Source organism: Phasianus colchicus, chromosome 11 (genome assembly GCF_987193195.1).
Source record: "Phasianus colchicus chromosome 11, bPhaCol1.hap1.1, whole genome shotgun sequence".
Classification (NCBI taxonomy): domain Eukaryota; kingdom Metazoa; phylum Chordata; class Aves; order Galliformes; family Phasianidae; genus Phasianus; species Phasianus colchicus.
Genome location: NC_143446.1, coordinates 211,993 through 234,290, shown reverse-complemented (window position 1 = coordinate 234,290; position 22,298 = coordinate 211,993).

The following is a 22,298-nucleotide window of genomic DNA, read 5'->3' as shown; positions in this document are numbered from 1 at the left end:
TAGGGTTAGGGTTAGGGTTAGGGTTAGGGTTAGGGTTAGGGTTAGGGTTAGGGTTAGGGTTAGGGTTAGGGTTAGGGTAGGGTTAGGGTTAGGGTTAGGGTTAGGGTTAGGGTTAGGGTTAGGGTTAGGGTTAGGGTTAGGGTTAGGGTTAGGGTTAGGGTTAGGGTTAGGGTTAGGGTTAGGGTTAGGGTTAGGGTTAGGGTTAGGGTTAGGGTTAGGGTTAGGGTTAGGGTTAGGGTTAGGGTTAGGGTTAGGGTTAGGGTTAGGGTTAGGGTTAGGGTTAGGGTTAGGGTTAGGGTTAGGGTTAGGGTTAGGGTTAGGGTTAGGGTTAGGGTAGGGTTAGGGTTAGGGTAGGGTTAGGGTTAGGGTTAGGGTTAGGGTTAGGGTTAGGGTTAGGGTTAGGGTTAGGGTTAGGGTTAGGGTTAGGGTTAGGGTTAGGGTTAGGGTTAGGGTTAGGGTTAGGGTTAGGGTTAGGGTTAGGGTTAGGGTTAGGGTTAGGGTTAGGGTTAGGGTTATTAGGGTTAGGGTTAGGGTTAGGGTTAGGGTTAGGGTTAGGGTTAGGGTTAGGGTTAGGGTTAGGGTTAGGGTTAGGGTTAGGGTTAGGGTTAGGGTTAGGGTTAGGGTTAGGGTTAGGGTTAGGGTTAGGGTTAGGGTTAGGGTTAGGGTTAGGGTTAGGGTTAGGGTTAGGGTTAGGGTTAGGGTTAGGGTTAGGGTTAGGGTTAGGGTTAGGGTTAGGGTTAGGGTTAGGGTTAGGGTTAGGGTTAGGGTTAGGGTTAGGGTTAGGGTTAGGGTTAGGGTTAGGGTTAGGGTTAGGGTTAGGGTTAGGGTTAGGGTTAGGGTTAGGGTTAGGGTTAGGGTTAGGGTTAGGGTTAGGGTTAGGGTTAGGGTTAGGGTTAGGGTTAGGGTTAGGGTTAGGGTTAGGGTTAGGGTTAGGGTTAGGGTTAGGGTTAGGGTTAGGGTTAGGGTTAGGGTTAGGGTTAGGGTTAGGGTTAGGGTTAGGGTTAGGGTTAGGGTTAGGGTTAGGGTTAGGGTTAGGGTTAGGGTTAGGGTTAGGGTTAGGGTTAGGGTTAGGGTTAGGGTTAGGGTTAGGGTTAGGGTTAGGGTTAGGGTTAGGGTTAGGGTTAGGGTTAGGGTTAGGGTTAGGGTTAGGGTTAGGGTTAGGGTTAGGGTTAGGGTTAGGGTTAGGGTTAGGGTTAGGGTTAGGGTTAGGGTTAGGGTTAGGGTTAGGGTTAGGGTTAGGGTTAGGGTTAGGGTTAGGGTTAGGGTTAGGGTTAGGGTTAGGGTTAGGGTTAGGGTTAGGGTTAGGGTTAGGGTTAGGGTTAGGGTTAGGGTTAGGGTTAGGGTTAGGGTTAGGGTTAGGGTTAGGGTTAGGGTTAGGGTTAGGGTTAGGGTTAGGGTTAGGGTTAGGGTTAGGGTTAGGGTTAGGGTTAGGGTTAGGGTTAGGGTTAGGGTTAGGGTTAGGGTTAGGGTTAGGGTTAGGGTTAGGGTTAGGGTTAGGGTTAGGGTTAGGGTTAGGGTTAGGGTTAGGGTTAGGGTTAGGGTTAGGGTTAGGGTTAGGGTTAGGGTTAGGGTTAGGGTTAGGGTTAGGGTTAGGGTTAGGGTTAGGGTTAGGGTTAGGGTTAGGGTTAGGGTTAGGGTTAGGGTTAGGGTTAGGGTTAGGGTTAGGGTTAGGGTTAGGGTTAGGGTTAGGGTTAGGGTTAGGGTTAGGGTTAGGGTTAGGGTTAGGGTTAGGGTTAGGGTTAGGGTTAGGGTTAGGGTTAGGGTTAGGGTTAGGGTTAGGGTTAGGGTTAGGGTTAGGGTTAGGGTTAGGGTTAGGGTTAGGGTTAGGGTTAGGGTTAGGGTTAGGGTTAGGGTTAGGGTTAGGGTTAGGGTTAGGGTTAGGGTTAGGGTTAGGGTTAGGGTTAGGGTTAGGGTTAGGGTTAGGGTTAGGGTTAGGGTTAGGGTTAGGGTTAGGGTTAGGGTTAGGGTTAGGGTTAGGGTTAGGGTTAGGGTTAGGGTTAGGGTTAGGGTTAGGGTTAGGGTTAGGGTTAGGGTTAGGGTTAGGGTTAGGGTTAGGGTTAGGGTTAGGGTTAGGGTTAGGGTTAGGGTTAGGGTTAGGGTTAGGGTTAGGGTTAGGGTTAGGGTTAGGGTTAGGGTTAGGGTTAGGGTTAGGGTTAGGGTTAGGGTTAGGGTTAGGGTTAGGGTTAGGGTTAGGGTTAGGGTTAGGGTTAGGGTTAGGGTTAGGGTTAGGGTTAGGGTTAGGGTTAGGGTTAGGGTTAGGGTTAGGGTTAGGGTTAGGGTTAGGGTTAGGGTTAGGGTTAGGGTTAGGGTTAGGGTTAGGGTTAGGGTTAGGGTTAGGGTTAGGGTTAGGGTTAGGGTTAGGGTTAGGGTTAGGGTTAGGGTTAGGGTTAGGGTTAGGGTTAGGGTTAGGGTTAGGGTTAGGGTTAGGGTTAGGGTTAGGGTTAGGGTTAGGGTTAGGGTTAGGGTTAGGGTTAGGGTTAGGGTTAGGGTTAGGGTTAGGGTTAGGGTTAGGGTTAGGGTTAGGGTTAGGGTTAGGGTTAGGGTTAGGGTTAGGGTTAGGGTTAGGGTTAGGGTTAGGGTTAGGGTTAGGGTTAGGGTTAGGGTTAGGGTTAGGGTTAGGGTTAGGGTTAGGGTTAGGGTTAGGGTTAGGGTTAGGGTTAGGGTTAGGGTTAGGGTTAGGGTTAGGGTTAGGGTTAGGGTTAGGGTTAGGGTTAGGGTTAGGGTTAGGGTTAGGGTTAGGGTTAGGGTTAGGGTTAGGGTTAGGGTTAGGGTTAGGGTTAGGGTTAGGGTTAGGGTTAGGGTTAGGGTTAGGGTTAGGGTTAGGGTTAGGGTTAGGGTTAGGGTTAGGGTTAGGGTTAGGGTTAGGGTTAGGGTTAGGGTTAGGGTTAGGGTTAGGGTTAGGGTTAGGGTTAGGGTTAGGGTTAGGGTTAGGGTTAGGGTTAGGGTTAGGGTTAGGGTTAGGGTTAGGGTTAGGGTTAGGGTTAGGGTTAGGGTTAGGGTTAGGGTTAGGGTTAGGGTTAGGGTTAGGGTTAGGGTTAGGGTTAGGGTTAGGGTTAGGGTTAGGGTTAGGGTTAGGGTTAGGGTTAGGGTTAGGGTTAGGGTTAGGGTTAGGGTTAGGGTTAGGGTTAGGGTTAGGGTTAGGGTTAGGGTTAGGGTTAGGGTTAGGGTTAGGGTTAGGGTTAGGGTTAGGGTTAGGGTTAGGGTTAGGGTTAGGGTTAGGGTTAGGGTTAGGGTTAGGGTTAGGGTTAGGGTTAGGGTTAGGGTTAGGGTTAGGGTTAGGGTTAGGGTTAGGGTTAGGGTTAGGGTTAGGGTTAGGGTTAGGGTTAGGGTTAGGGTTAGGGTTAGGGTTAGGGTTAGGGTTAGGGTTAGGGTTAGGGTTAGGGTTAGGGTTAGGGTTAGGGTTAGGGTTAGGGTTAGGGTTAGGGTTAGGGTTAGGGTTAGGGTTAGGGTTAGGGTTAGGGTTAGGGTTAGGGTTAGGGTTAGGGTTAGGGTTAGGGTTAGGGTTAGGGTTAGGGTTAGGGTTAGGGTTAGGGTTAGGGTTAGGGTTAGGGTTAGGGTTAGGGTTATAGGGTTAGGGTTAGGGTTAGGGTTAGGGTTAGGGTTAGGGTTAGGGTTAGGGTTAGGGTTAGGGTTAGGGTTAGGGTTAGGGTTAGGGTTAGGGTTAGGGTTAGGGTTAGGGTTAGGGTTAGGGTTAGGGTTAGGGTTAGGGTTAGGGTTAGGGTTAGGGTTAGGGTTAGGGTTAGGGTTAGGGTTAGGGTTAGGGTTAGGGTTAGGGTTAGGGTTAGGGTTAGGGTTAGGGTTAGGGTTAGGGTTAGGGTTAGGGTTAGGGTTAGGGTTAGGGTTAGGGTTAGGGTTAGGGTTAGGGTTAGGGTTAGGGTTAGGGTTAGGGTTAGGGTTAGGGTTAGGGTTAGGGTTAGGGTTAGGGTTAGGGTTAGGGTTAGGGTTAGGGTTAGGGTTAGGGTTAGGGTTAGGGTTAGGGTTAGGGTTAGGGTTAGGGTTAGGGTTAGGGTTAGGGTTAGGGTTAGGGTTAGGGTTAGGGTTAGGGTTAGGGTTAGGGTTAGGGTTAGGGTTAGGGTTAGGGTTAGGGTTAGGGTTAGGGTTAGGGTTAGGGTTAGGGTTAGGGTTAGGGTTAGGGTTAGGGTTAGGGTTAGGGTTAGGGTTAGGGTTAGGGTTAGGGTTAGGGTTAGGGTTAGGGTTAGGGTTAGGGTTAGGGTTAGGGTTAGGGTTAGGGTTAGGGTTAGGGTTAGGGTTAGGGTTAGGGTTAGGGTTAGGGTTAGGGTTAGGGTTAGGGTTAGGGTTAGGGTTAGGGTTAGGGTTAGGGTTAGGGTTAGGGTTAGGGTTAGGGTTAGGGTTAGGGTTAGGGTTAGGGTTAGGGTTAGGGTTAGGGTTAGGGTTAGGGTTAGGGTTAGGGTTAGGGTTAGGGTTAGGGTTAGGGTTAGGGTTAGGGTTAGGGTTAGGGTTAGGGTTAGGGTTAGGGTTAGGGTTAGGGTTAGGGTTAGGGTTAGGGTTAGGGTTAGGGTTAGGGTTAGGGTTAGGGTTAGGGTTAGGGTTAGGGTTAGGGTTAGGGTTAGGGTTAGGGTTAGGGTTAGGGTTAGGGTTAGGGTTAGGGTTAGGGTTAGGGTTAGGGTTAGGGTTAGGGTTAGGGTTAGGGTTAGGGTTAGGGTTAGGGTTAGGGTTAGGGTTAGGGTTAGGGTTAGGGTTAGGGTTAGGGTTAGGGTTAGGGTTAGGGTTAGGGTTAGGGTTAGGGTTAGGGTTAGGGTTAGGGTTAGGGTTAGGGTTAGGGTTAGGGTTAGGGTTAGGGTTAGGGTTAGGGTTAGGGTTAGGGTTAGGGTTAGGGTTAGGGTTAGGGTTAGGGTTAGGGTTAGGGTTAGGGTTAGGGTTAGGGTTAGGGTTAGGGTTAGGGTTAGGGTTAGGGTTAGGGTTAGGGTTAGGGTTAGGGTTAGGGTTAGGGTTAGGGTTAGGGTTAGGGTTAGGGTTAGGGTTAGGGTTAGGGTTAGGGTTAGGGTTAGGGTTAGGGTTAGGGTTAGGGTTAGGGTTAGGGTTAGGGTTAGGGTTAGGGTTAGGGTTAGGGTTAGGGTTAGGGTTAGGGTTAGGGTTAGGGTTAGGGTTAGGGTTAGGGTTAGGGTTAGGGTTAGGGTTAGGGTTAGGGTTAGGGTTAGGGTTAGGGTTAGGGTTAGGGTTAGGGTTAGGGTTAGGGTTAGGGTTAGGGTTAGGGTTAGGGTTAGGGTTAGGGTTAGGGTTAGGGTTAGGGTTAGGGTTAGGGTTAGGGTTAGGGTTAGGGTTAGGGTTAGGGTTAGGGTTAGGGTTAGGGTTAGGGTTAGGGTTAGGGTTAGGGTTAGGGTTAGGGTTAGGGTTAGGGTTAGGGTTAGGGTTAGGGTTAGGGTTAGGGTTAGGGTTAGGGTTAGGGTTAGGGTTAGGGTTAGGGTTAGGGTTAGGGTTAGGGTTAGGGTTAGGGTTAGGGTTAGGGTTAGGGTTAGGGTTAGGGTTAGGGTTAGGGTTAGGGTTAGGGTTAGGGTTAGGGTTAGGGTTAGGGTTAGGGTTAGGGTTAGGGTTAGGGTTAGGGTTAGGGTTAGGGTTAGGGTTAGGGTTAGGGTTAGGGTTAGGGTTAGGGTTAGGGTTAGGGTTAGGGTTAGGGTTAGGGTTAGGGTTAGGGTTAGGGTTAGGGTTAGGGTTAGGGTTAGGGTTAGGGTTAGGGTTAGGGTTAGGGTTAGGGTTAGGGTTAGGGTTAGGGTTAGGGTTAGGGTTAGGGTTAGGGTTAGGGTTAGGGTTAGGGTTAGGGTTAGGGTTAGGGTTAGGGTTAGGGTTAGGGTTAGGGTTAGGGTTAGGGTTAGGGTTAGGGTTAGGGTTAGGGTTAGGGTTAGGGTTAGGGTTAGGGTTAGGGTTAGGGTTAGGGTTAGGGTTAGGGTTAGGGTTAGGGTTAGGGTTAGGGTTAGGGTTAGGGTTAGGGTTAGGGTTAGGGTTAGGGTTAGGGTTAGGGTTAGGGTTAGGGTTAGGGTTAGGGTTAGGGTTAGGGTTAGGGTTAGGGTTAGGGTTAGGGTTAGGGTTAGGGTTAGGGTTAGGGTTAGGGTTAGGGTTAGGGTTAGGGTTAGGGTTAGGGTTAGGGTTAGGGTTAGGGTTAGGGTTAGGGTTAGGGTTAGGGTTAGGGTTAGGGTTAGGGTTAGGGTTAGGGTTAGGGTTAGGGTTAGGGTTAGGGTTAGGGTTAGGGTTAGGGTTAGGGTTAGGGTTAGGGTTAGGGTTAGGGTTAGGGTTAGGGTTAGGGTTAGGGTTAGGGTTAGGGTTAGGGTTAGGGTTAGGGTTAGGGTTAGGGTTAGGGTTAGGGTTAGGGTTAGGGTTAGGGTTAGGGTTAGGGTTAGGGTTAGGGTTAGGGTTAGGGTTAGGGTTAGGGTTAGGGTTAGGGTTAGGGTTAGGGTTAGGGTTAGGGTTAGGGTTAGGGTTAGGGTTAGGGTTAGGGTTAGGGTTAGGGTTAGGGTTAGGGTTAGGGTTAGGGTTAGGGTTAGGGTTAGGGTTAGGGTTAGGGTTAGGGTTAGGGTTAGGGTTAGGGTTAGGGTTAGGGTTAGGGTTAGGGTTAGGGTTAGGGTTAGGGTTAGGGTTAGGGTTAGGGTTAGGGTTAGGGTTAGGGTTAGGGTTAGGGTTAGGGTTAGGGTTAGGGTTAGGGTTAGGGTTAGGGTTAGGGTTAGGGTTAGGGTTAGGGTTAGGGTTAGGGTTAGGGTTAGGGTTAGGGTTAGGGTTAGGGTTAGGGTTAGGGTTAGGGTTAGGGTTAGGGTTAGGGTTAGGGTTAGGGTTAGGGTTAGGGTTAGGGTTAGGGTTAGGGTTAGGGTTAGGGTTAGGGTTAGGGTTAGGGTTAGGGTTAGGGTTAGGGTTAGGGTTAGGGTTAGGGTTAGGGTTAGGGTTAGGGTTAGGGTTAGGGTTAGGGTTAGGGTTAGGGTTAGGGTTAGGGTTAGGGTTAGGGTTAGGGTTAGGGTTAGGGTTAGGGTTAGGGTTAGGGTTAGGGTTAGGGTTAGGGTTAGGGTTAGGGTTAGGGTTAGGGTTAGGGTTAGGGTTAGGGTTAGGGTTAGGGTTAGGGTTAGGGTTAGGGTTAGGGTTAGGGTTAGGGTTAGGGTTAGGGTTAGGGTTAGGGTTAGGGTTAGGGTTAGGGTTAGGGTTAGGGTTAGGGTTAGGGTTAGGGTTAGGGTTAGGGTTAGGGTTAGGGTTAGGGTTAGGGTTAGGGTTAGGGTTAGGGTTAGGGTTAGGGTTAGGGTTAGGGTTAGGGTTAGGGTTAGGGTTAGGGTTAGGGTTAGGGTTAGGGTTAGGGTTAGGGTTAGGGTTAGGGTTAGGGTTAGGGTTAGGGTTAGGGTTAGGGTTAGGGTTAGGGTTAGGGTTAGGGTTAGGGTTAGGGTTAGGGTTAGGGTTAGGGTTAGGGTTAGGGTTAGGGTTAGGGTTAGGGTTAGGGTTAGGGTTAGGGTTAGGGTTAGGGTTAGGGTTAGGGTTAGGGTTAGGGTTAGGGTTAGGGTTAGGGTTAGGGTTAGGGTTAGGGTTAGGGTTAGGGTTAGGGTTAGGGTTAGGGTTAGGGTTAGGGTTAGGGTTAGGGTTAGGGTTAGGGTTAGGGTTAGGGTTAGGGTTAGGGTTAGGGTTAGGGTTAGGGTTAGGGTTAGGGTTAGGGTTAGGGTTAGGGTTAGGGTTAGGGTTAGGGTTAGGGTTAGGGTTAGGGTTAGGGTTAGGGTTAGGGTTAGGGTTAGGGTTAGGGTTAGGGTTAGGGTTAGGGTTAGGGTTAGGGTTAGGGTTAGGGTTAGGGTTAGGGTTAGGGTTAGGGTTAGGGTTAGGGTTAGGGTTAGGGTTAGGGTTAGGGTTAGGGTTAGGGTTAGGGTTAGGGTTAGGGTTAGGGTTAGGGTTAGGGTTAGGGTTAGGGTTAGGGTTAGGGTTAGGGTTAGGGTTAGGGTTAGGGTTAGGGTTAGGGTTAGGGTTAGGGTTAGGGTTAGGGTTAGGGTTAGGGTTAGGGTTAGGGTTAGGGTTAGGGTTAGGGTTAGGGTTAGGGTTAGGGTTAGGGTTAGGGTTAGGGTTAGGGTTAGGGTTAGGGTTAGGGTTAGGGTTAGGGTTAGGGTTAGGGTTAGGGTTAGGGTTAGGGTTAGGGTTAGGGTTAGGGTTAGGGTTAGGGTTAGGGTTAGGGTTAGGGTTAGGGTTAGGGTTAGGGTTAGGGTTAGGGTTAGGGTTAGGGTTAGGGTTAGGGTTAGGGTTAGGGTTAGGGTTAGGGTTAGGGTTAGGGTTAGGGTTAGGGTTAGGGTTAGGGTTAGGGTTAGGGTTAGGGTTAGGGTTAGGGTTAGGGTTAGGGTTAGGGTTAGGGTTAGGGTTAGGGTTAGGGTTAGGGTTAGGGTTAGGGTTAGGGTTAGGGTTAGGGTTAGGGTTAGGGTTAGGGTTAGGGTTAGGGTTAGGGTTAGGGTTAGGGTTAGGGTTAGGGTTAGGGTTAGGGTTAGGGTTAGGGTTAGGGTTAGGGTTAGGGTTAGGGTTAGGGTTAGGGTTAGGGTTAGGGTTAGGGTTAGGGTTAGGGTTAGGGTTAGGGTTAGGGTTAGGGTTAGGGTTAGGGTTAGGGTTAGGGTTAGGGTTAGGGTTAGGGTTAGGGTTAGGGTTAGGGTTAGGGTTAGGGTTAGGGTTAGGGTTAGGGTTAGGGTTAGGGTTAGGGTTAGGGTTAGGGTTAGGGTTAGGGTTAGGGTTAGGGTTAGGGTTAGGGTTAGGGTTAGGGTTAGGGTTAGGGTTAGGGTTAGGGTTAGGGTTAGGGTTAGGGTTAGGGTTAGGGTTAGGGTTAGGGTTAGGGTTAGGGTTAGGGTTAGGGTTAGGGTTAGGGTTAGGGTTAGGGTTAGGGTTAGGGTTAGGGTTAGGGTTAGGGTTAAGGGTTAGGGTTAGGGTTAGGGTTAGGGTTAGGGTTAGGGTTAGGGTTAGGGTTAGGGTTAGGGTTAGGGTTAGGGTTAGGGTTAGGGTTAGGGTTAGGGTTAGGGTTAGGGTTAGGGTTAGGGTTAGGGTTAGGGTTAGGGTTAGGGTTAGGGTTAGGGTTAGGGTTAGGGTTAGGGTTAGGGTTAGGGTTAGGGTTAGGGTTAGGGTTAGGGTTAGGGTTAGGGTTAGGGTTAGGGTTAGGGTTAGGGTTAGGGTTAGGGTTAGGGTTAGGGTTAGGGTTAGGGTTAGGGTTAGGGTTAGGGTTAGGGTTAGGGTTAGGGTTAGGGTTAGGGTTAGGGTTAGGGTTAGGGTTAGGGTTAGGGTTAGGGTTAGGGTTAGGGTTAGGGTTAGGGTTAGGGTTAGGGTTAGGGTTAGGGTTAGGGTTAGGGTTAGGGTTAGGGTTAGGGTTAGGGTTAGGGTTAGGGTTAGGGTTAGGGTTAGGGTTAGGGTTAGGGTTAGGGTTAGGGTTAGGGTTAGGGTTAGGGTTAGGGTTAGGGTTAGGGTTAGGGTTAGGGTTAGGGTTAGGGTTAGGGTTAGGGTTAGGGTTAGGGTTAGGGTTAGGGTTAGGGTTAGGGTTAGGGTTAGGGTTAGGGTTAGGGTTAGGGTTAGGGTTAGGGTTAGGGTTAGGGTTAGGGTTAGGGTTAGGGTTAGGGTTAGGGTTAGGGTTAGGGTTAGGGTTAGGGTTAGGGTTAGGGTTAGGGTTAGGGTTAGGGTTAGGGTTAGGGTTAGGGTTAGGGTTAGGGTTAGGGTTAGGGTTAGGGTTAGGGTTAGGGTTAGGGTTAGGGTTAGGGTTAGGGTTAGGGTTAGGGTTAGGGTTAGGGTTAGGGTTAGGGTTAGGGTTAGGGTTAGGGTTAGGGTTAGGGTTAGGGTTAGGGTTAGGGTTAGGGTTAGGGTTAGGGTTAGGGTTAGGGTTAGGGTTAGGGTTAGGGTTAGGGTTAGGGTTAGGGTTAGGGTTAGGGTTAGGGTTAGGGTTAGGGTTAGGGTTAGGGTTAGGGTTAGGGTTAGGGTTAGGGTTAGGGTTAGGGTTAGGGTTAGGGTTAGGGTTAGGGTTAGGGTTAGGGTTAGGGTTAGGGTTAGGGTTAGGGTTAGGGTTAGGGTTAGGGTTAGGGTTAGGGTTAGGGTTAGGGTTAGGGTTAGGGTTAGGGTTAGGGTTAGGGTTAGGGTTAGGGTTAGGGTTAGGGTTAGGGTTAGGGTTAGGGTTAGGGTTAGGGTTAGGGTTAGGGTTAGGGTTAGGGTTAGGGTTAGGGTTAGGGTTAGGGTTAGGGTTAGGGTTAGGGTTAGGGTTAGGGTTAGGGTTAGGGTTAGGGTTAGGGTTAGGGTTAGGGTTAGGGTTAGGGTTAGGGTTAGGGTTAGGGTTAGGGTTAGGGTTAGGGTTAGGGTTAGGGTTAGGGTTAGGGTTAGGGTTAGGGTTAGGGTTAGGGTTAGGGTTAGGGTTAGGGTTAGGGTTAGGGTTAGGGTTAGGGTTAGGGTTAGGGTTAGGGTTAGGGTTAGGGTTAGGGTTAGGGTTAGGGTTAGGGTTAGGGTTAGGGTTAGGGTTAGGGTTAGGGTTAGGGTTAGGGTTAGGGTTAGGGTTAGGGTTAGGGTTAGGGTTAGGGTTAGCAATACGTAACTGAACGAAGTAGGTTAGGGTGGTTAGGGTTAGGGTTAGGGTTAGGGTTAGGGTTAGGGTTAGGGTTAGGGTTAGGGTTAGGGTTAGGGTTAGGGTTAGGGTTAGGGTTAGGGTTAGGGTTAGGGTTAGGGTTAGGGTTAGGGTTAGGGTTAGGGTTAGGGTTAGGGTTAGGGTTAGGGTTAGGGTTAGGGTTAGGGTTAGGGTTAGGGTTAGGGTTAGGGTTAGGGTTAGGGTTAGGGTTAGGGTTAGGGTTAGGGTTAGGGTTAGGGTTAGGGTTAGGGTTAGGGTTAGGGTTAGGGTTAGGGTTAGGGTTAGGGTTAGGGTTAGGGTTAGGGTTAGGGTTAGGGTTAGGGTTAGGGTTAGGGTTAGGGTTAGGGTTAGGGTTAGGGTTAGGGTTAGGGTTAGGGTTAGGGTTAGGGTTAGGGTTAGGGTTAGGGTTAGGGTTAGGGTTAGGGTTAGGGTTAGGGTTAGGGTTAGGGTTAGGGTTAGGGTTAGGGTTAGGGTTAGGGTTAGGGTTAGGGTTAGGGTTAGGGTTAGGGTTAGGGTTAGGGTTAGGGTTAGGGTTAGGGTTAGGGTTAGGGTTAGGGTTAGGGTTAGGGTTAGGGTTAGGGTTAGGGTTAGGGTTAGGGTTAGGGTTAGGGTTAGGGTTAGGGTTAGGGTTAGGGTTAGGGTTAGGGTTAGGGTTAGGGTTAGGGTTAGGGTTAGGGTTAGGGTTAGGGTTAGGGTTAGGGTTAGGGTTAGGGTTAGGGTTAGGGTTAGGGTTAGGGTTAGGGTTAGGGTTAGGGTTAGGGTTAGGGTTAGGGTTAGGGTTAGGGTTAGGGTTAGGGTTAGGGTTAGGGTTAGGGTTAGGGTTAGGGTTAGGGTTAGGGTTAGGGTTAGGGTTAGGGTTAGGGTTAGGGTTAGGGTTAGGGTTAGGGTTAGGGTTAGGGTTAGGGTTAGGGTTAGGGTTAGGGTTAGGGTTAGGGTTAGGGTTAGGGTTAGGGTTAGGGTTAGGGTTAGGGTTAGGGTTAGGGTTAGGGTTAGGGTTAGGGTTAGGGTTAGGGTTAGGGTTAGGGTTAGGGTTAGGGTTAGGGTTAGGGTTAGGGTTAGGGTTAGGGTTAGGGTTAGGGTTAGGGTTAGGGTTAGGGTTAGGGTTAGGGTTAGGGTTAGGGTTAGGGTTAGGGTTAGGGTTAGGGTTAGGGTTAGGGTTAGGGTTAGGGTTAGGGTTAGGGTTAGGGTTAGGGTTAGGGTTAGGGTTAGGGTTAGGGTTAGGGTTAGGGTTAGGGTTAGGGTTAGGGTTAGGGTTAGGGTTAGGGTTAGGGTTAGGGTTAGGGTTAGGGTTAGGGTTAGGGTTAGGGTTAGGGTTAGGGTTAGGGTTAGGGTTAGGGTTAGGGTTAGGGTTAGGGTTAGGGTTAGGGTTAGGGTTAGGGTTAGGGTTAGGGTTAGGGTTAGGGTTAGGGTTAGGGTTAGGGTTAGGGTTAGGGTTAGGGTTAGGGTTAGGGTTAGGGTTAGGGTTAGGGTTAGGGTTAGGGTTAGGGTTAGGGTTAGGGTTAGGGTTAGGGTTAGGGTTAGGGTTAGGGTTAGGGTTAGGGTTAGGGTTAGGGTTAGGGTTAGGGTTAGGGTTAGGGTTAGGGTTAGGGTTAGGGTTAGGGTTAGGGTTAGGGTTAGGGTTAGGGTTAGGGTTAGGGTTAGGGTTAGGGTTAGGGTTAGGGTTAGGGTTAGGGTTAGGGTTAGGGTTAGGGTTAGGGTTAGGGTTAGGGTTAGGGTTAGGGTTAGGGTTAGGGTTAGGGTTAGGGTTAGGGTTAGGGTTAGGGTTAGGGTTAGGGTTAGGGTTAGGGTTAGGGTTAGGGTTAGGGTTAGGGTTAGGGTTAGGGTTAGGGTTAGGGTTAGGGTTAGGGTTAGGGTTAGGGTTAGGGTTAGGGTTAGGGTTAGGGTTAGGGTTAGGGTTAGGGTTAGGGTTAGGGTTAGGGTTAGGGTTAGGGTTAGGGTTAGGGTTAGGGTTAGGGTTAGGGTTAGGGTTAGGGTTAGGGTTAGGGTTAGGGTTAGGGTTAGGGTTAGGGTTAGGGTTAGGGTTAGGGTTAGGGTTAGGGTTAGGGTTAGGGTTAGGGTTAGGGTTAGGGTTAGGGTTAGGGTTAGGGTTAGGGTTAGGGTTAGGGTTAGGGTTAGGGTTAGGGTTAGGGTTAGGGTTAGGGTTAGGGTTAGGGTTAGGGTTAGGGTTAGGGTTAGGGTTAGGGTTAGGGTTAGGGTTAGGGTTAGGGTTAGGGTTAGGGTTAGGGTTAGGGTTAGGGTTAGGGTTAGGGTTAGGGTTAGGGTTAGGGTTAGGGTTAGGGTTAGGGTTAGGGTTAGGGTTAGGGTTAGGGTTAGGGTTAGGGTTAGGGTTAGGGTTAGGGTTAGGGTTAGGGTTAGGGTTAGGGTTAGGGTTAGGGTTAGGGTTAGGGTTAGGGTTAGGGTTAGGGTTAGGGTTAGGGTTAGGGTTAGGGTTAGGGTTAGGGTTAGGGTTAGGGTTAGGGTTAGGGTTAGGGTTAGGGTTAGGGTTAGGGTTAGGGTTAGGGTTAGGGTTAGGGTTAGGGTTAGGGTTAGGGTTAGGGTTAGGGTTAGGGTTAGGGTTAGGGTTAGGGTTAGGGTTAGGGTTAGGGTTAGGGTTAGGGTTAGGGTTAGGGTTAGGGTTAGGGTTAGGGTTAGGGTTAGGGTTAGGGTTAGGGTTAGGGTTAGGGTTAGGGTTAGGGTTAGGGTTAGGGTTAGGGTTAGGGTTAGGGTTAGGGTTAGGGTTAGGGTTAGGGTTAGGGTTAGGGTTAGGGTTAGGGTTAGGGTTAGGGTTAGGGTTAGGGTTAGGGTTAGGGTTAGGGTTAGGGTTAGGGTTAGGGTTAGGGTTAGGGTTAGGGTTAGGGTTAGGGTTAGGGTTAGGGTTAGGGTTAGGGTTAGGGTTAGGGTTAGGGTTAGGGTTAGGGTTAGGGTTAGGGTTAGGGTTAGGGTTAGGGTTAGGGTTAGGGTTAGGGTTAGGGTTAGGGTTAGGGTTAGGGTTAGGGTTAGGGTTAGGGTTAGGGTTAGGGTTAGGGTTAGGGTTAGGGTTAGGGTTAGGGTTAGGGTTAGGGTTAGGGTTAGGGTTAGGGTTAGGGTTAGGGTTAGGGTTAGGGTTAGGGTTAGGGTTAGGGTTAGGGTTAGGGTTAGGGTTAGGGTTAGGGTTAGGGTTAGGGTTAGGGTTAGGGTTAGGGTTAGGGTTAGGGTTAGGGTTAGGGTTAGGGTTAGGGTTAGGGTTAGGGTTAGGGTTAGGGTTAGGGTTAGGGTTAGGGTTAGGGTTAGGGTTAGGGTTAGGGTTAGGGTTAGGGTTAGGGTTAGGGTTAGGGTTAGGGTTAGGGTTAGGGTTAGGGTTAGGGTTAGGGTTAGGGTTAGGGTTAGGGTTAGGGTTAGGGTTAGGGTTAGGGTTAGGGTTAGGGTTAGGGTTAGGGTTAGGGTTAGGGTTAGGGTTAGGGTTAGGGTTAGGGTTAGGGTTAGGGTTAGGGTTAGGGTTAGGGTTAGGGTTAGGGTTAGGGTTAGGGTTAGGGTTAGGGTTAGGGTTAGGGTTAGGGTTAGGGTTAGGGTTAGGGTTAGGGTTAGGGTTAGGGTTAGGGTTAGGGTTAGGGTTAGGGTTAGGGTTAGGGTTAGGGTTAGGGTTAGGGTTAGGGTTAGGGTTAGGGTTAGGGTTAGGGTTAGGGTTAGGGTTAGGGTTAGGGTTAGGGTTAGGGTTAGGGTTAGGGTTAGGGTTAGGGTTAGGGTTAGGGTTAGGGTTAGGGTTAGGGTTAGGGTTAGGGTTAGGGTTAGGGTTAGGGTTAGGGTTAGGGTTAGGGTTAGGGTTAGGGTTAGGGTTAGGGTTAGGGTTAGGGTTAGGGTTAGGGTTAGGGTTAGGGTTAGGGTTAGGGTTAGGGTTAGGGTTAGGGTTAGGGTTAGGGTTAGGGTTAGGGTTAGGGTTAGGGTTAGGGTTAGGGTTAGGGTTAGGGTTAGGGTTAGGGTTAGGGTTAGGGTTAGGGTTAGGGTTAGGGTTAGGGTTAGGGTTAGGGTTAGGGTTAGGGTTAGGGTTAGGGTTAGGGTTAGGGTTAGGGTTAGGGTTAGGGTTAGGGTTAGGGTTAGGGTTAGGGTTAGGGTTAGGGTTAGGGTTAGGGTTAGGGTTAGGGTTAGGGTTAGGGTTAGGGTTAGGGTTAGGGTTAGGGTTAGGGTTAGGGTTAGGGTTAGGGTTAGGGTTAGGGTTAGGGTTAGGGTTAGGGTTAGGGTTAGGGTTAGGGTTAGGGTTAGGGTTAGGGTTAGGGTTAGGGTTAGGGTTAGGGTTAGGGTTAGGGTTAGGGTTAGGGTTAGGGTTAGGGTTAGGGTTAGGGTTAGGGTTAGGGTTAGGGTTAGGGTTAGGGTTAGGGTTAGGGTTAGGGTTAGGGTTAGGGTTAGGGTTAGGGTTAGGGTTAGGGTTAGGGTTAGGGTTAGGGTTAGGGTTAGGGTTAGGGTTAGGGTTAGGGTTAGGGTTAGGGTTAGGGTTAGGGTTAGGGTTAGGGTTAGGGTTAGGGTTAGGGTTAGGGTTAGGGTTAGGGTTAGGGTTAGGGTTAGGGTTAGGGTTAGGGTTAGGGTTAGGGTTAGGGTTAGGGTTAGGGTTAGGGTTAGGGTTAGGGTTAGGGTTAGGGTTAGGGTTAGGGTTAGGGTTAGGGTTAGGGTTAGGGTTAGGGTTAGGGTTAGGGTTAGGGTTAGGGTTAGGGTTAGGGTTAGGGTTAGGGTTAGGGTTAGGGTTAGGGTTAGGGTTAGGGTTAGGGTTAGGGTTAGGGTTAGGGTTAGGGTTAGGGTTAGGGTTAGGGTTAGGGTTAGGGTTAGGGTTAGGGTTAGGGTTAGGGTTAGGGTTAGGGTTAGGGTTAGGGTTAGGGTTAGGGTTAGGGTTAGGGTTAGGGTTAGGGTTAGGGTTAGGGTTAGGGTTAGGGTTAGGGTTAGGGTTAGGGTTAGGGTTAGGGTTAGGGTTAGGGTTAGGGTTAGGGTTAGGGTTAGGGTTAGGGTTAGGGTTAGGGTTAGGGTTAGGGTTAGGGTTAGGGTTAGGGTTAGGGTTAGGGTTAGGGTTAGGGTTAGGGTTAGGGTTAGGGTTAGGGTTAGGGTTAGGGTTAGGGTTAGGGTTAGGGTTAGGGTTAGGGTTAGGGTTAGGGTTAGGGTTAGGGTTAGGGTTAGGGTTAGGGTTAGGGTTAGGGTTAGGGTTAGGGTTAGGGTTAGGGTTAGGGTTAGGGTTAGGGTTAGGGTTAGGGTTAGGGTTAGGGTTAGGGTTAGGGTTAGGGTTAGGGTTAGGGTTAGGGTTAGGGTTAGGGTTAGGGTTAGGGTTAGGGTTAGGGTTAGGGTTAGGGTTAGGGTTAGGGTTAGGGTTAGGGTTAGGGTTAGGGTTAGGGTTAGGGTTAGGGTTAGGGTTAGGGTTAGGGTTAGGGTTAGGGTTAGGGTTAGGGTTAGGGTTAGGGTTAGGGTTAGGGTTAGGGTTAGGGTTAGGGTTAGGGTTAGGGTTAGGGTTAGGGTTAGGGTTAGGGTTAGGGTTAGGGTTAGGGTTAGGGTTAGGGTTAGGGTTAGGGTTAGGGTTAGGGTTAGGGTTAGGGTTAGGGTTAGGGTTAGGGTTAGGGTTAGGGTTAGGGTTAGGGTTAGGGTTAGGGTTAGGGTTAGGGTTAGGGTTAGGGTTAGGGTTAGGGTTAGGGTTAGGGTTAGGGTTAGGGTTAGGGTTAGGGTTAGGGTTAGGGTTAGGGTTAGGGTTAGGGTTAGGGTTAGGGTTAGGGTTAGGGTTAGGGTTAGGGTTAGGGTTAGGGTTAGGGTTAGGGTTAGGGTTAGGGTTAGGGTTAGGGTTAGGGTTAGGGTTAGGGTTAGGGTTAGGGTTAGGGTTAGGGTTAGGGTTAGGGTTAGGGTTAGGGTTAGGGTTAGGGTTAGGGTTAGGGTTAGGGTTAGGGTTAGGGTTAGGGTTAGGGTTAGGGTTAGGGTTAGGGTTAGGGTTAGGGTTAGGGTTAGGGTTAGGGTTAGGGTTAGGGTTAGGGTTAGGGTTAGGGTTAGGGTTAGGGTTAGGGTTAGGGTTAGGGTTAGGGTTAGGGTTAGGGTTAGGGTTAGGGTTAGGGTTAGGGTTAGGGTTAGGGTTAGGGTTAGGGTTAGGGTTAGGGTTAGGGTTAGGGTTAGGGTTAGGGTTAGGGTTAGGGTTAGGGTTAGGGTTAGGGTTAGGGTTAGGGTTAGGGTTAGGGTTAGGGTTAGGGTTAGGGTTAGGGTTAGGGTTAGGGTTAGGGTTAGGGTTAGGGTTAGGGTTAGGGTTAGGGTTAGGGTTAGGGTTAGGGTTAGGGTTAGGGTTAGGGTTAGGGTTAGGGTTAGGGTTAGGGTTAGGGTTAGGGTTAGGGTTAGGGTTAGGGTTAGGGTTAGGGTTAGGGTTAGGGTTAGGGTTAGGGTTAGGGTTAGGGTTAGGGTTAGGGTTAGGGTTAGGGTTAGGGTTAGGGTTAGGGTTAGGGTTAGGGTTAGGGTTAGGGTTAGGGTTAGGGTTAGGGTTAGGGTTAGGGTTAGGGTTAGGGTTAGGGTTAGGGTTAGGGTTAGGGTTAGGGTTAGGGTTAGGGTTAGGGTTAGGGTTAGGGTTAGGGTTAGGGTTAGGGTTAGGGTTAGGGTTAGGGTTAGGGTTAGGGTTAGCAATACGTAGGGTTAGGGTTAGGGTTAGGTAGTGACAGTAATTACCCTAACCCTAACCCTAACCCTAACCCTAACCCTAACCCTAACCCTAACCCTAACCCTAACCCTAACCCTAACCCTAACCCTAACCCTAACCCTAACCCTAACCCTAACCCTAACCCTAACCCTAACCCTAACCCTAACCCTAACCCTAACCCTAACCCTAACCCTAACCCTAACCCTAACCCTAACCCTAACCCTAACCCTAACCCTAACCCTAACCCTAACCCTAACCCTAACCCTAACCCTAACCCTAACCCTAACCCTAACCCTAACCCTAACCCTAACCCTAACCCTAACCCTAACCCTAACCCTAACCCTAACCCTAACCCTAACCCTAACCCTAACCCTAACCCTAACCCTAACCCTAACCCTAACCCTAACCCTAACCCTAACCCTAACCCTAACCCTAACCCTAACCCTAACCCTAACCCTAACCCTAACCCTAACCCTAACCCTAACCCTAACCCTAACCCTAACCCTAACCCTAACCCTAACCCTAACCCTAACCCTAACCCTAACCCTAACCCTAACCCTAACCCTAACCCTAACCCTAACCCTAACCCTAACCCTAACCCTAACCCTAACCCTAACCCTAACCCTAACCCTAACCCTAACCCTAACCCTAACCCTAACCCTAACCCTAACCCTAACCCTAACCCTAACCCTAACCCTAACCCTAACCCTAACCCTAACCCTAACCCTAACCCTAACCCTAACCCTAACCCTAACCCTAACCCTAACCCTAACCCTAACCCTAACCCTAACCCTAACCCTAACCCTAACCCTAACCCTAACCCTAACCCTAACCCTAACCCTAACCCTAACCCTAACCCTAACCCTAACCCTAACCCTAACCCTAACCCTAACCCTAACCCTAACCCTAACCCTAACCCTAACCCTAACCCTAACCCTAACCCTAACCCTAACCCTAACCCTAACCCTAACCCTAACCCTAACCCTAACCCTAACCCTAACCCTAACCCTAACCCTAACCCTAACCCTAACCCTAACCCTAACCCTAACCCTAACCCTAACCCTAACCCTAACCCTAACCCTAACCCTAACCCTAACCCTAACCCTAACCCTAACCCTAACCCTAACCCTAACCCTAACCCTAACCCTAACCCTAACCCTAACCCTAACCCTAACCCTAACCCTAACCCTAACCCTAACCCTAACCCTAACCCTAACCCTAACCCTAACCCTAACCCTAACCCTAACCCTAACCCTAACCCTAACCCTAACCCTAACCCTAACCCTAACCCTAACCCTAACCCTAACCCTAACCCTAACCCTAACCCTAACCCTAACCCTAACCCTAACCCTAACCCTAACCCTAACCCTAACCCTAACCCTAACCCTAACCCTAACCCTAACCCTAACCCTAACCCTAACCCTAACCCTAACCCTAACCCTAACCCTAACCCTAACCCTAACCCTAACCCTAACCCTAACCCTAACCCTAACCCTAACCCTAACCCTAACCCTAACCCTAACCCTAACCCTAACCCTAACCCTAACCCTAACCCTAACCCTAACCCTAACCCTAACCCTAACCCTAACCCTAACCCTAACCCTAACCCTAACCCTAACCCTAACCCTAACCCTAACCCTAACCCTAACCCTAACCCTAACCCTAACCCTAACCCTAACCCTAACCCTAACCCTAACCCTAACCCTAACCCTAACCCTAACCCTAACCCTAACCCTAACCCTAACCCTAACCCTAACCCTAACCCTAACCCTAACCCTAACCCTAACCCTAACCCTAACCCTAACCCTAACCCTAACCCTAACCCTAACCCTAACCCTAACCCTAACCCTAACCCTAACCCTAACCCTAACCCTAACCCTAACCCTAACCCTAACCCTAACCCTAACCCTAACCCTAACCCTAACCCTAACCCTAACCCTAACCCTAACCCTAACCCTAACCCTAACCCTAACCCTAACCCTAACCCTAACCCTAACCCTAACCCTAACCCTAACCCTAACCCTAACCCTAACCCTAACCCTAACCCTAACCCTAACCCTAACCCTAACCCTAACCCTAACCCTAACCCTAACCCTAACCCTAACCCTAACCCTAACCCTAACCCTAACCCTAACCCTAACCCTAACCCTAACCCTAACCCTAACCCTAACCCTAACCCTAACCCTAACCCTAACCCTAACCCTAACCCTAACCCTAACCCTAACCCTAACCCTAACCCTAACCCTAACCCTAACCCTAACCCTAACCCTAACCCTAACCCTAACCCTAACCCTAACCCTAACCCTAACCCTAACCCTAACCCTAACCCTAACCCTAACCCTAACCCTAACCCTAACCCTAACCCTAACCCTAACCCTAACCCTAACCCTAACCCTAACCCTAACCCTAACCCTAACCCTAACCCTAACCCTAACCCTAACCCTAACCCTAACCCTAACCCTAACCCTAACCCTAACCCTAACCCTAACCCTAACCCTAACCCTAACCCTAACCCTAACCCTAACCCTAACCCTAACCCTAACCCTAACCCTAACCCTAACCCTAACCCTAACCCTAACCCTAACCCTAACCCTAACCCTAACCCTAACCCTAACCCTAACCCTAACCCTAACCCTAACCCTAACCCTAACCCTAACCCTAACCCTAACCCTAACCCTAACCCTAACCCTAACCCTAACCCTAACCCTAACCCTAACCCTAACCCTAACCCTAACCCTAACCCTAACCCTAACCCTAACCCTAACCCTAACCCTAACCCTAACCCTAACCCTAACCCTAACCCTAACCCTAACCCTAACCCTAACCCTAACCCTAACCCTAACCCTAACCCTAACCCTAACCCTAACCCTAACCCTAACCCTAACCCTAACCCTAACCCTAACCCTAACCCTAACCCTAACCCTAACCCTAACCCTAACCCTAACCCTAACCCTAACCCTAACCCTAACCCTAACCCTAACCCTAACCCTAACCCTAACCCTAACCCTAACCCTAACCCTAACCCTAACCCTAACCCTAACCCTAACCCTAACCCTAACCCTAACCCTAACCCTAACCCTAACCCTAACCCTAACCCTAACCCTAACCCTAACCCTAACCCTAACCCTAACCCTAACCCTAACCCTAACCCTAACCCTAACCCTAACCCTAACCCTAACCCTAACCCTAACCCTAACCCTAACCCTAACCCTAACCCTAACCCTAACCCTAACCCTAACCCTAACCCTAACCCTAACCCTAACCCTAACCCTAACCCTAACCCTAACCCTAACCCTAACCCTAACCCTAACCCTAACCCTAACCCTAACCCTAACCCTAACCCTAACCCTAACCCTAACCCTAACCCTAACCCTAACCCTAACCCTAACCCTAACCCTAACCCTAACCCTAACCCTAACCCTAACCCTAACCCTAACCCTAACCCTAACCCTAACCCTAACCCTAACCCTAACCCTAACCCTAACCCTAACCCTAACCCTAACCCTAACCCTAACCCTAACCCTAACCCTAACCCTAACCCTAACCCTAACCCTAACCCTAACCCTAACCCTAACCCTAACCCTAACCCTAACCCTAACCCTAACCCTAACCCTAACCCTAACCCTAACCCTAACCCTAACCCTAACCCTAACCCTAACCCTAACCCTAACCCTAACCCTAACCCTAACCCTAACCCTAACCCTAACCCTAACCCTAACCCTAACCCTAACCCTAACCCTAACCCTAACCCTAACCCTAACCCTAACCCTAACCCTAACCCTAACCCTAACCCTAACCCTAACCCTAACCCTAACCCTAACCCTAACCCTAACCCTAACCCTAACCCTAACCCTAACCCTAACCCTAACCCTAACCCTAACCCTAACCCTAACCCTAACCCTAACCCTAACCCTAACCCTAACCCTAACCCTAACCCTAACCCTAACCCTAACCCTAACCCTAACCCTAACCCTAACCCTAACCCTAACCCTAACCCTAACCCTAACCCTAACCCTAACCCTAACCCTAACCCTAACCCTAACCCTAACCCTAACCCTAACCCTAACCCTAACCCTAACCCTAACCCTAACCCTAACCCTAACCCTAACCCTAACCCTAACCCTAACCCTAACCCTAACCCTAACCCTAACCCTAACCCTAACCCTAACCCTAACCCTAACCCTAACCCTAACCCTAACCCTAACCCTAACCCTAACCCTAACCCTAACCCTAACCCTAACCCTAACCCTAACCCTAACCCTAACCCTAACCCTAACCCTAACCCTAACCCTAACCCTAACCCTAACCCTAACCCTAACCCTAACCCTAACCCTAACCCTAACCCTAACCCTAACCCTAACCCTAACCCTAACCCTAACCCTAACCCTAACCCTAACCCTAACCCTAACCCTAACCCTAACCCTAACCCTAACCCTAACCCTAACCCTAACCCTAACCCTAACCCTAACCCTAACCCTAACCCTAACCCTAACCCTAACCCTAACCCTAACCCTAACCCTAACCCTAACCCTAACCCTAACCCTAACCCTAACCCTAACCCTAACCCTAACCCTAACCCTAACCCTAACCCTAACCCTAACCCTAACCCTAACCCTAACCCTAACCCTAACCCTAACCCTAACCCTAACCCTAACCCTAACCCTAACCCTAACCCTAACCCTAACCCTAACCCTAACCCTAACCCTAACCCTAACCCTAACCCTAACCCTAACCCTAACCCTAACCCTAACCCTAACCCTAACCCTAACCCTAACCCTAACCCTAACCCTAACCCTAACCCTAACCCTAACCCTAACCCTAACCCTAACCCTAACCCTAACCCTAACCCTAACCCTAACCCTAACCCTAACCCTAACCCTAACCCTAACCCTAACCCTAACCCTAACCCTAACCCTAACCCTAACCCTAACCCTAACCCTAACCCTAACCCTAACCCTAACCCTAACCCTAACCCTAACCCTAACCCTAACCCTAACCCTAACCCTAACCCTAACCCTAACCCTAACCCTAACCCTAACCCTAACCCTAACCCTAACCCTAACCCTAACCCTAACCCTAACCCTAACCCTAACCCTAACCCTAACCCTAACCCTAACCCTAACCCTAACCCTAACCCTAACCCTAACCCTAACCCTAACCCTA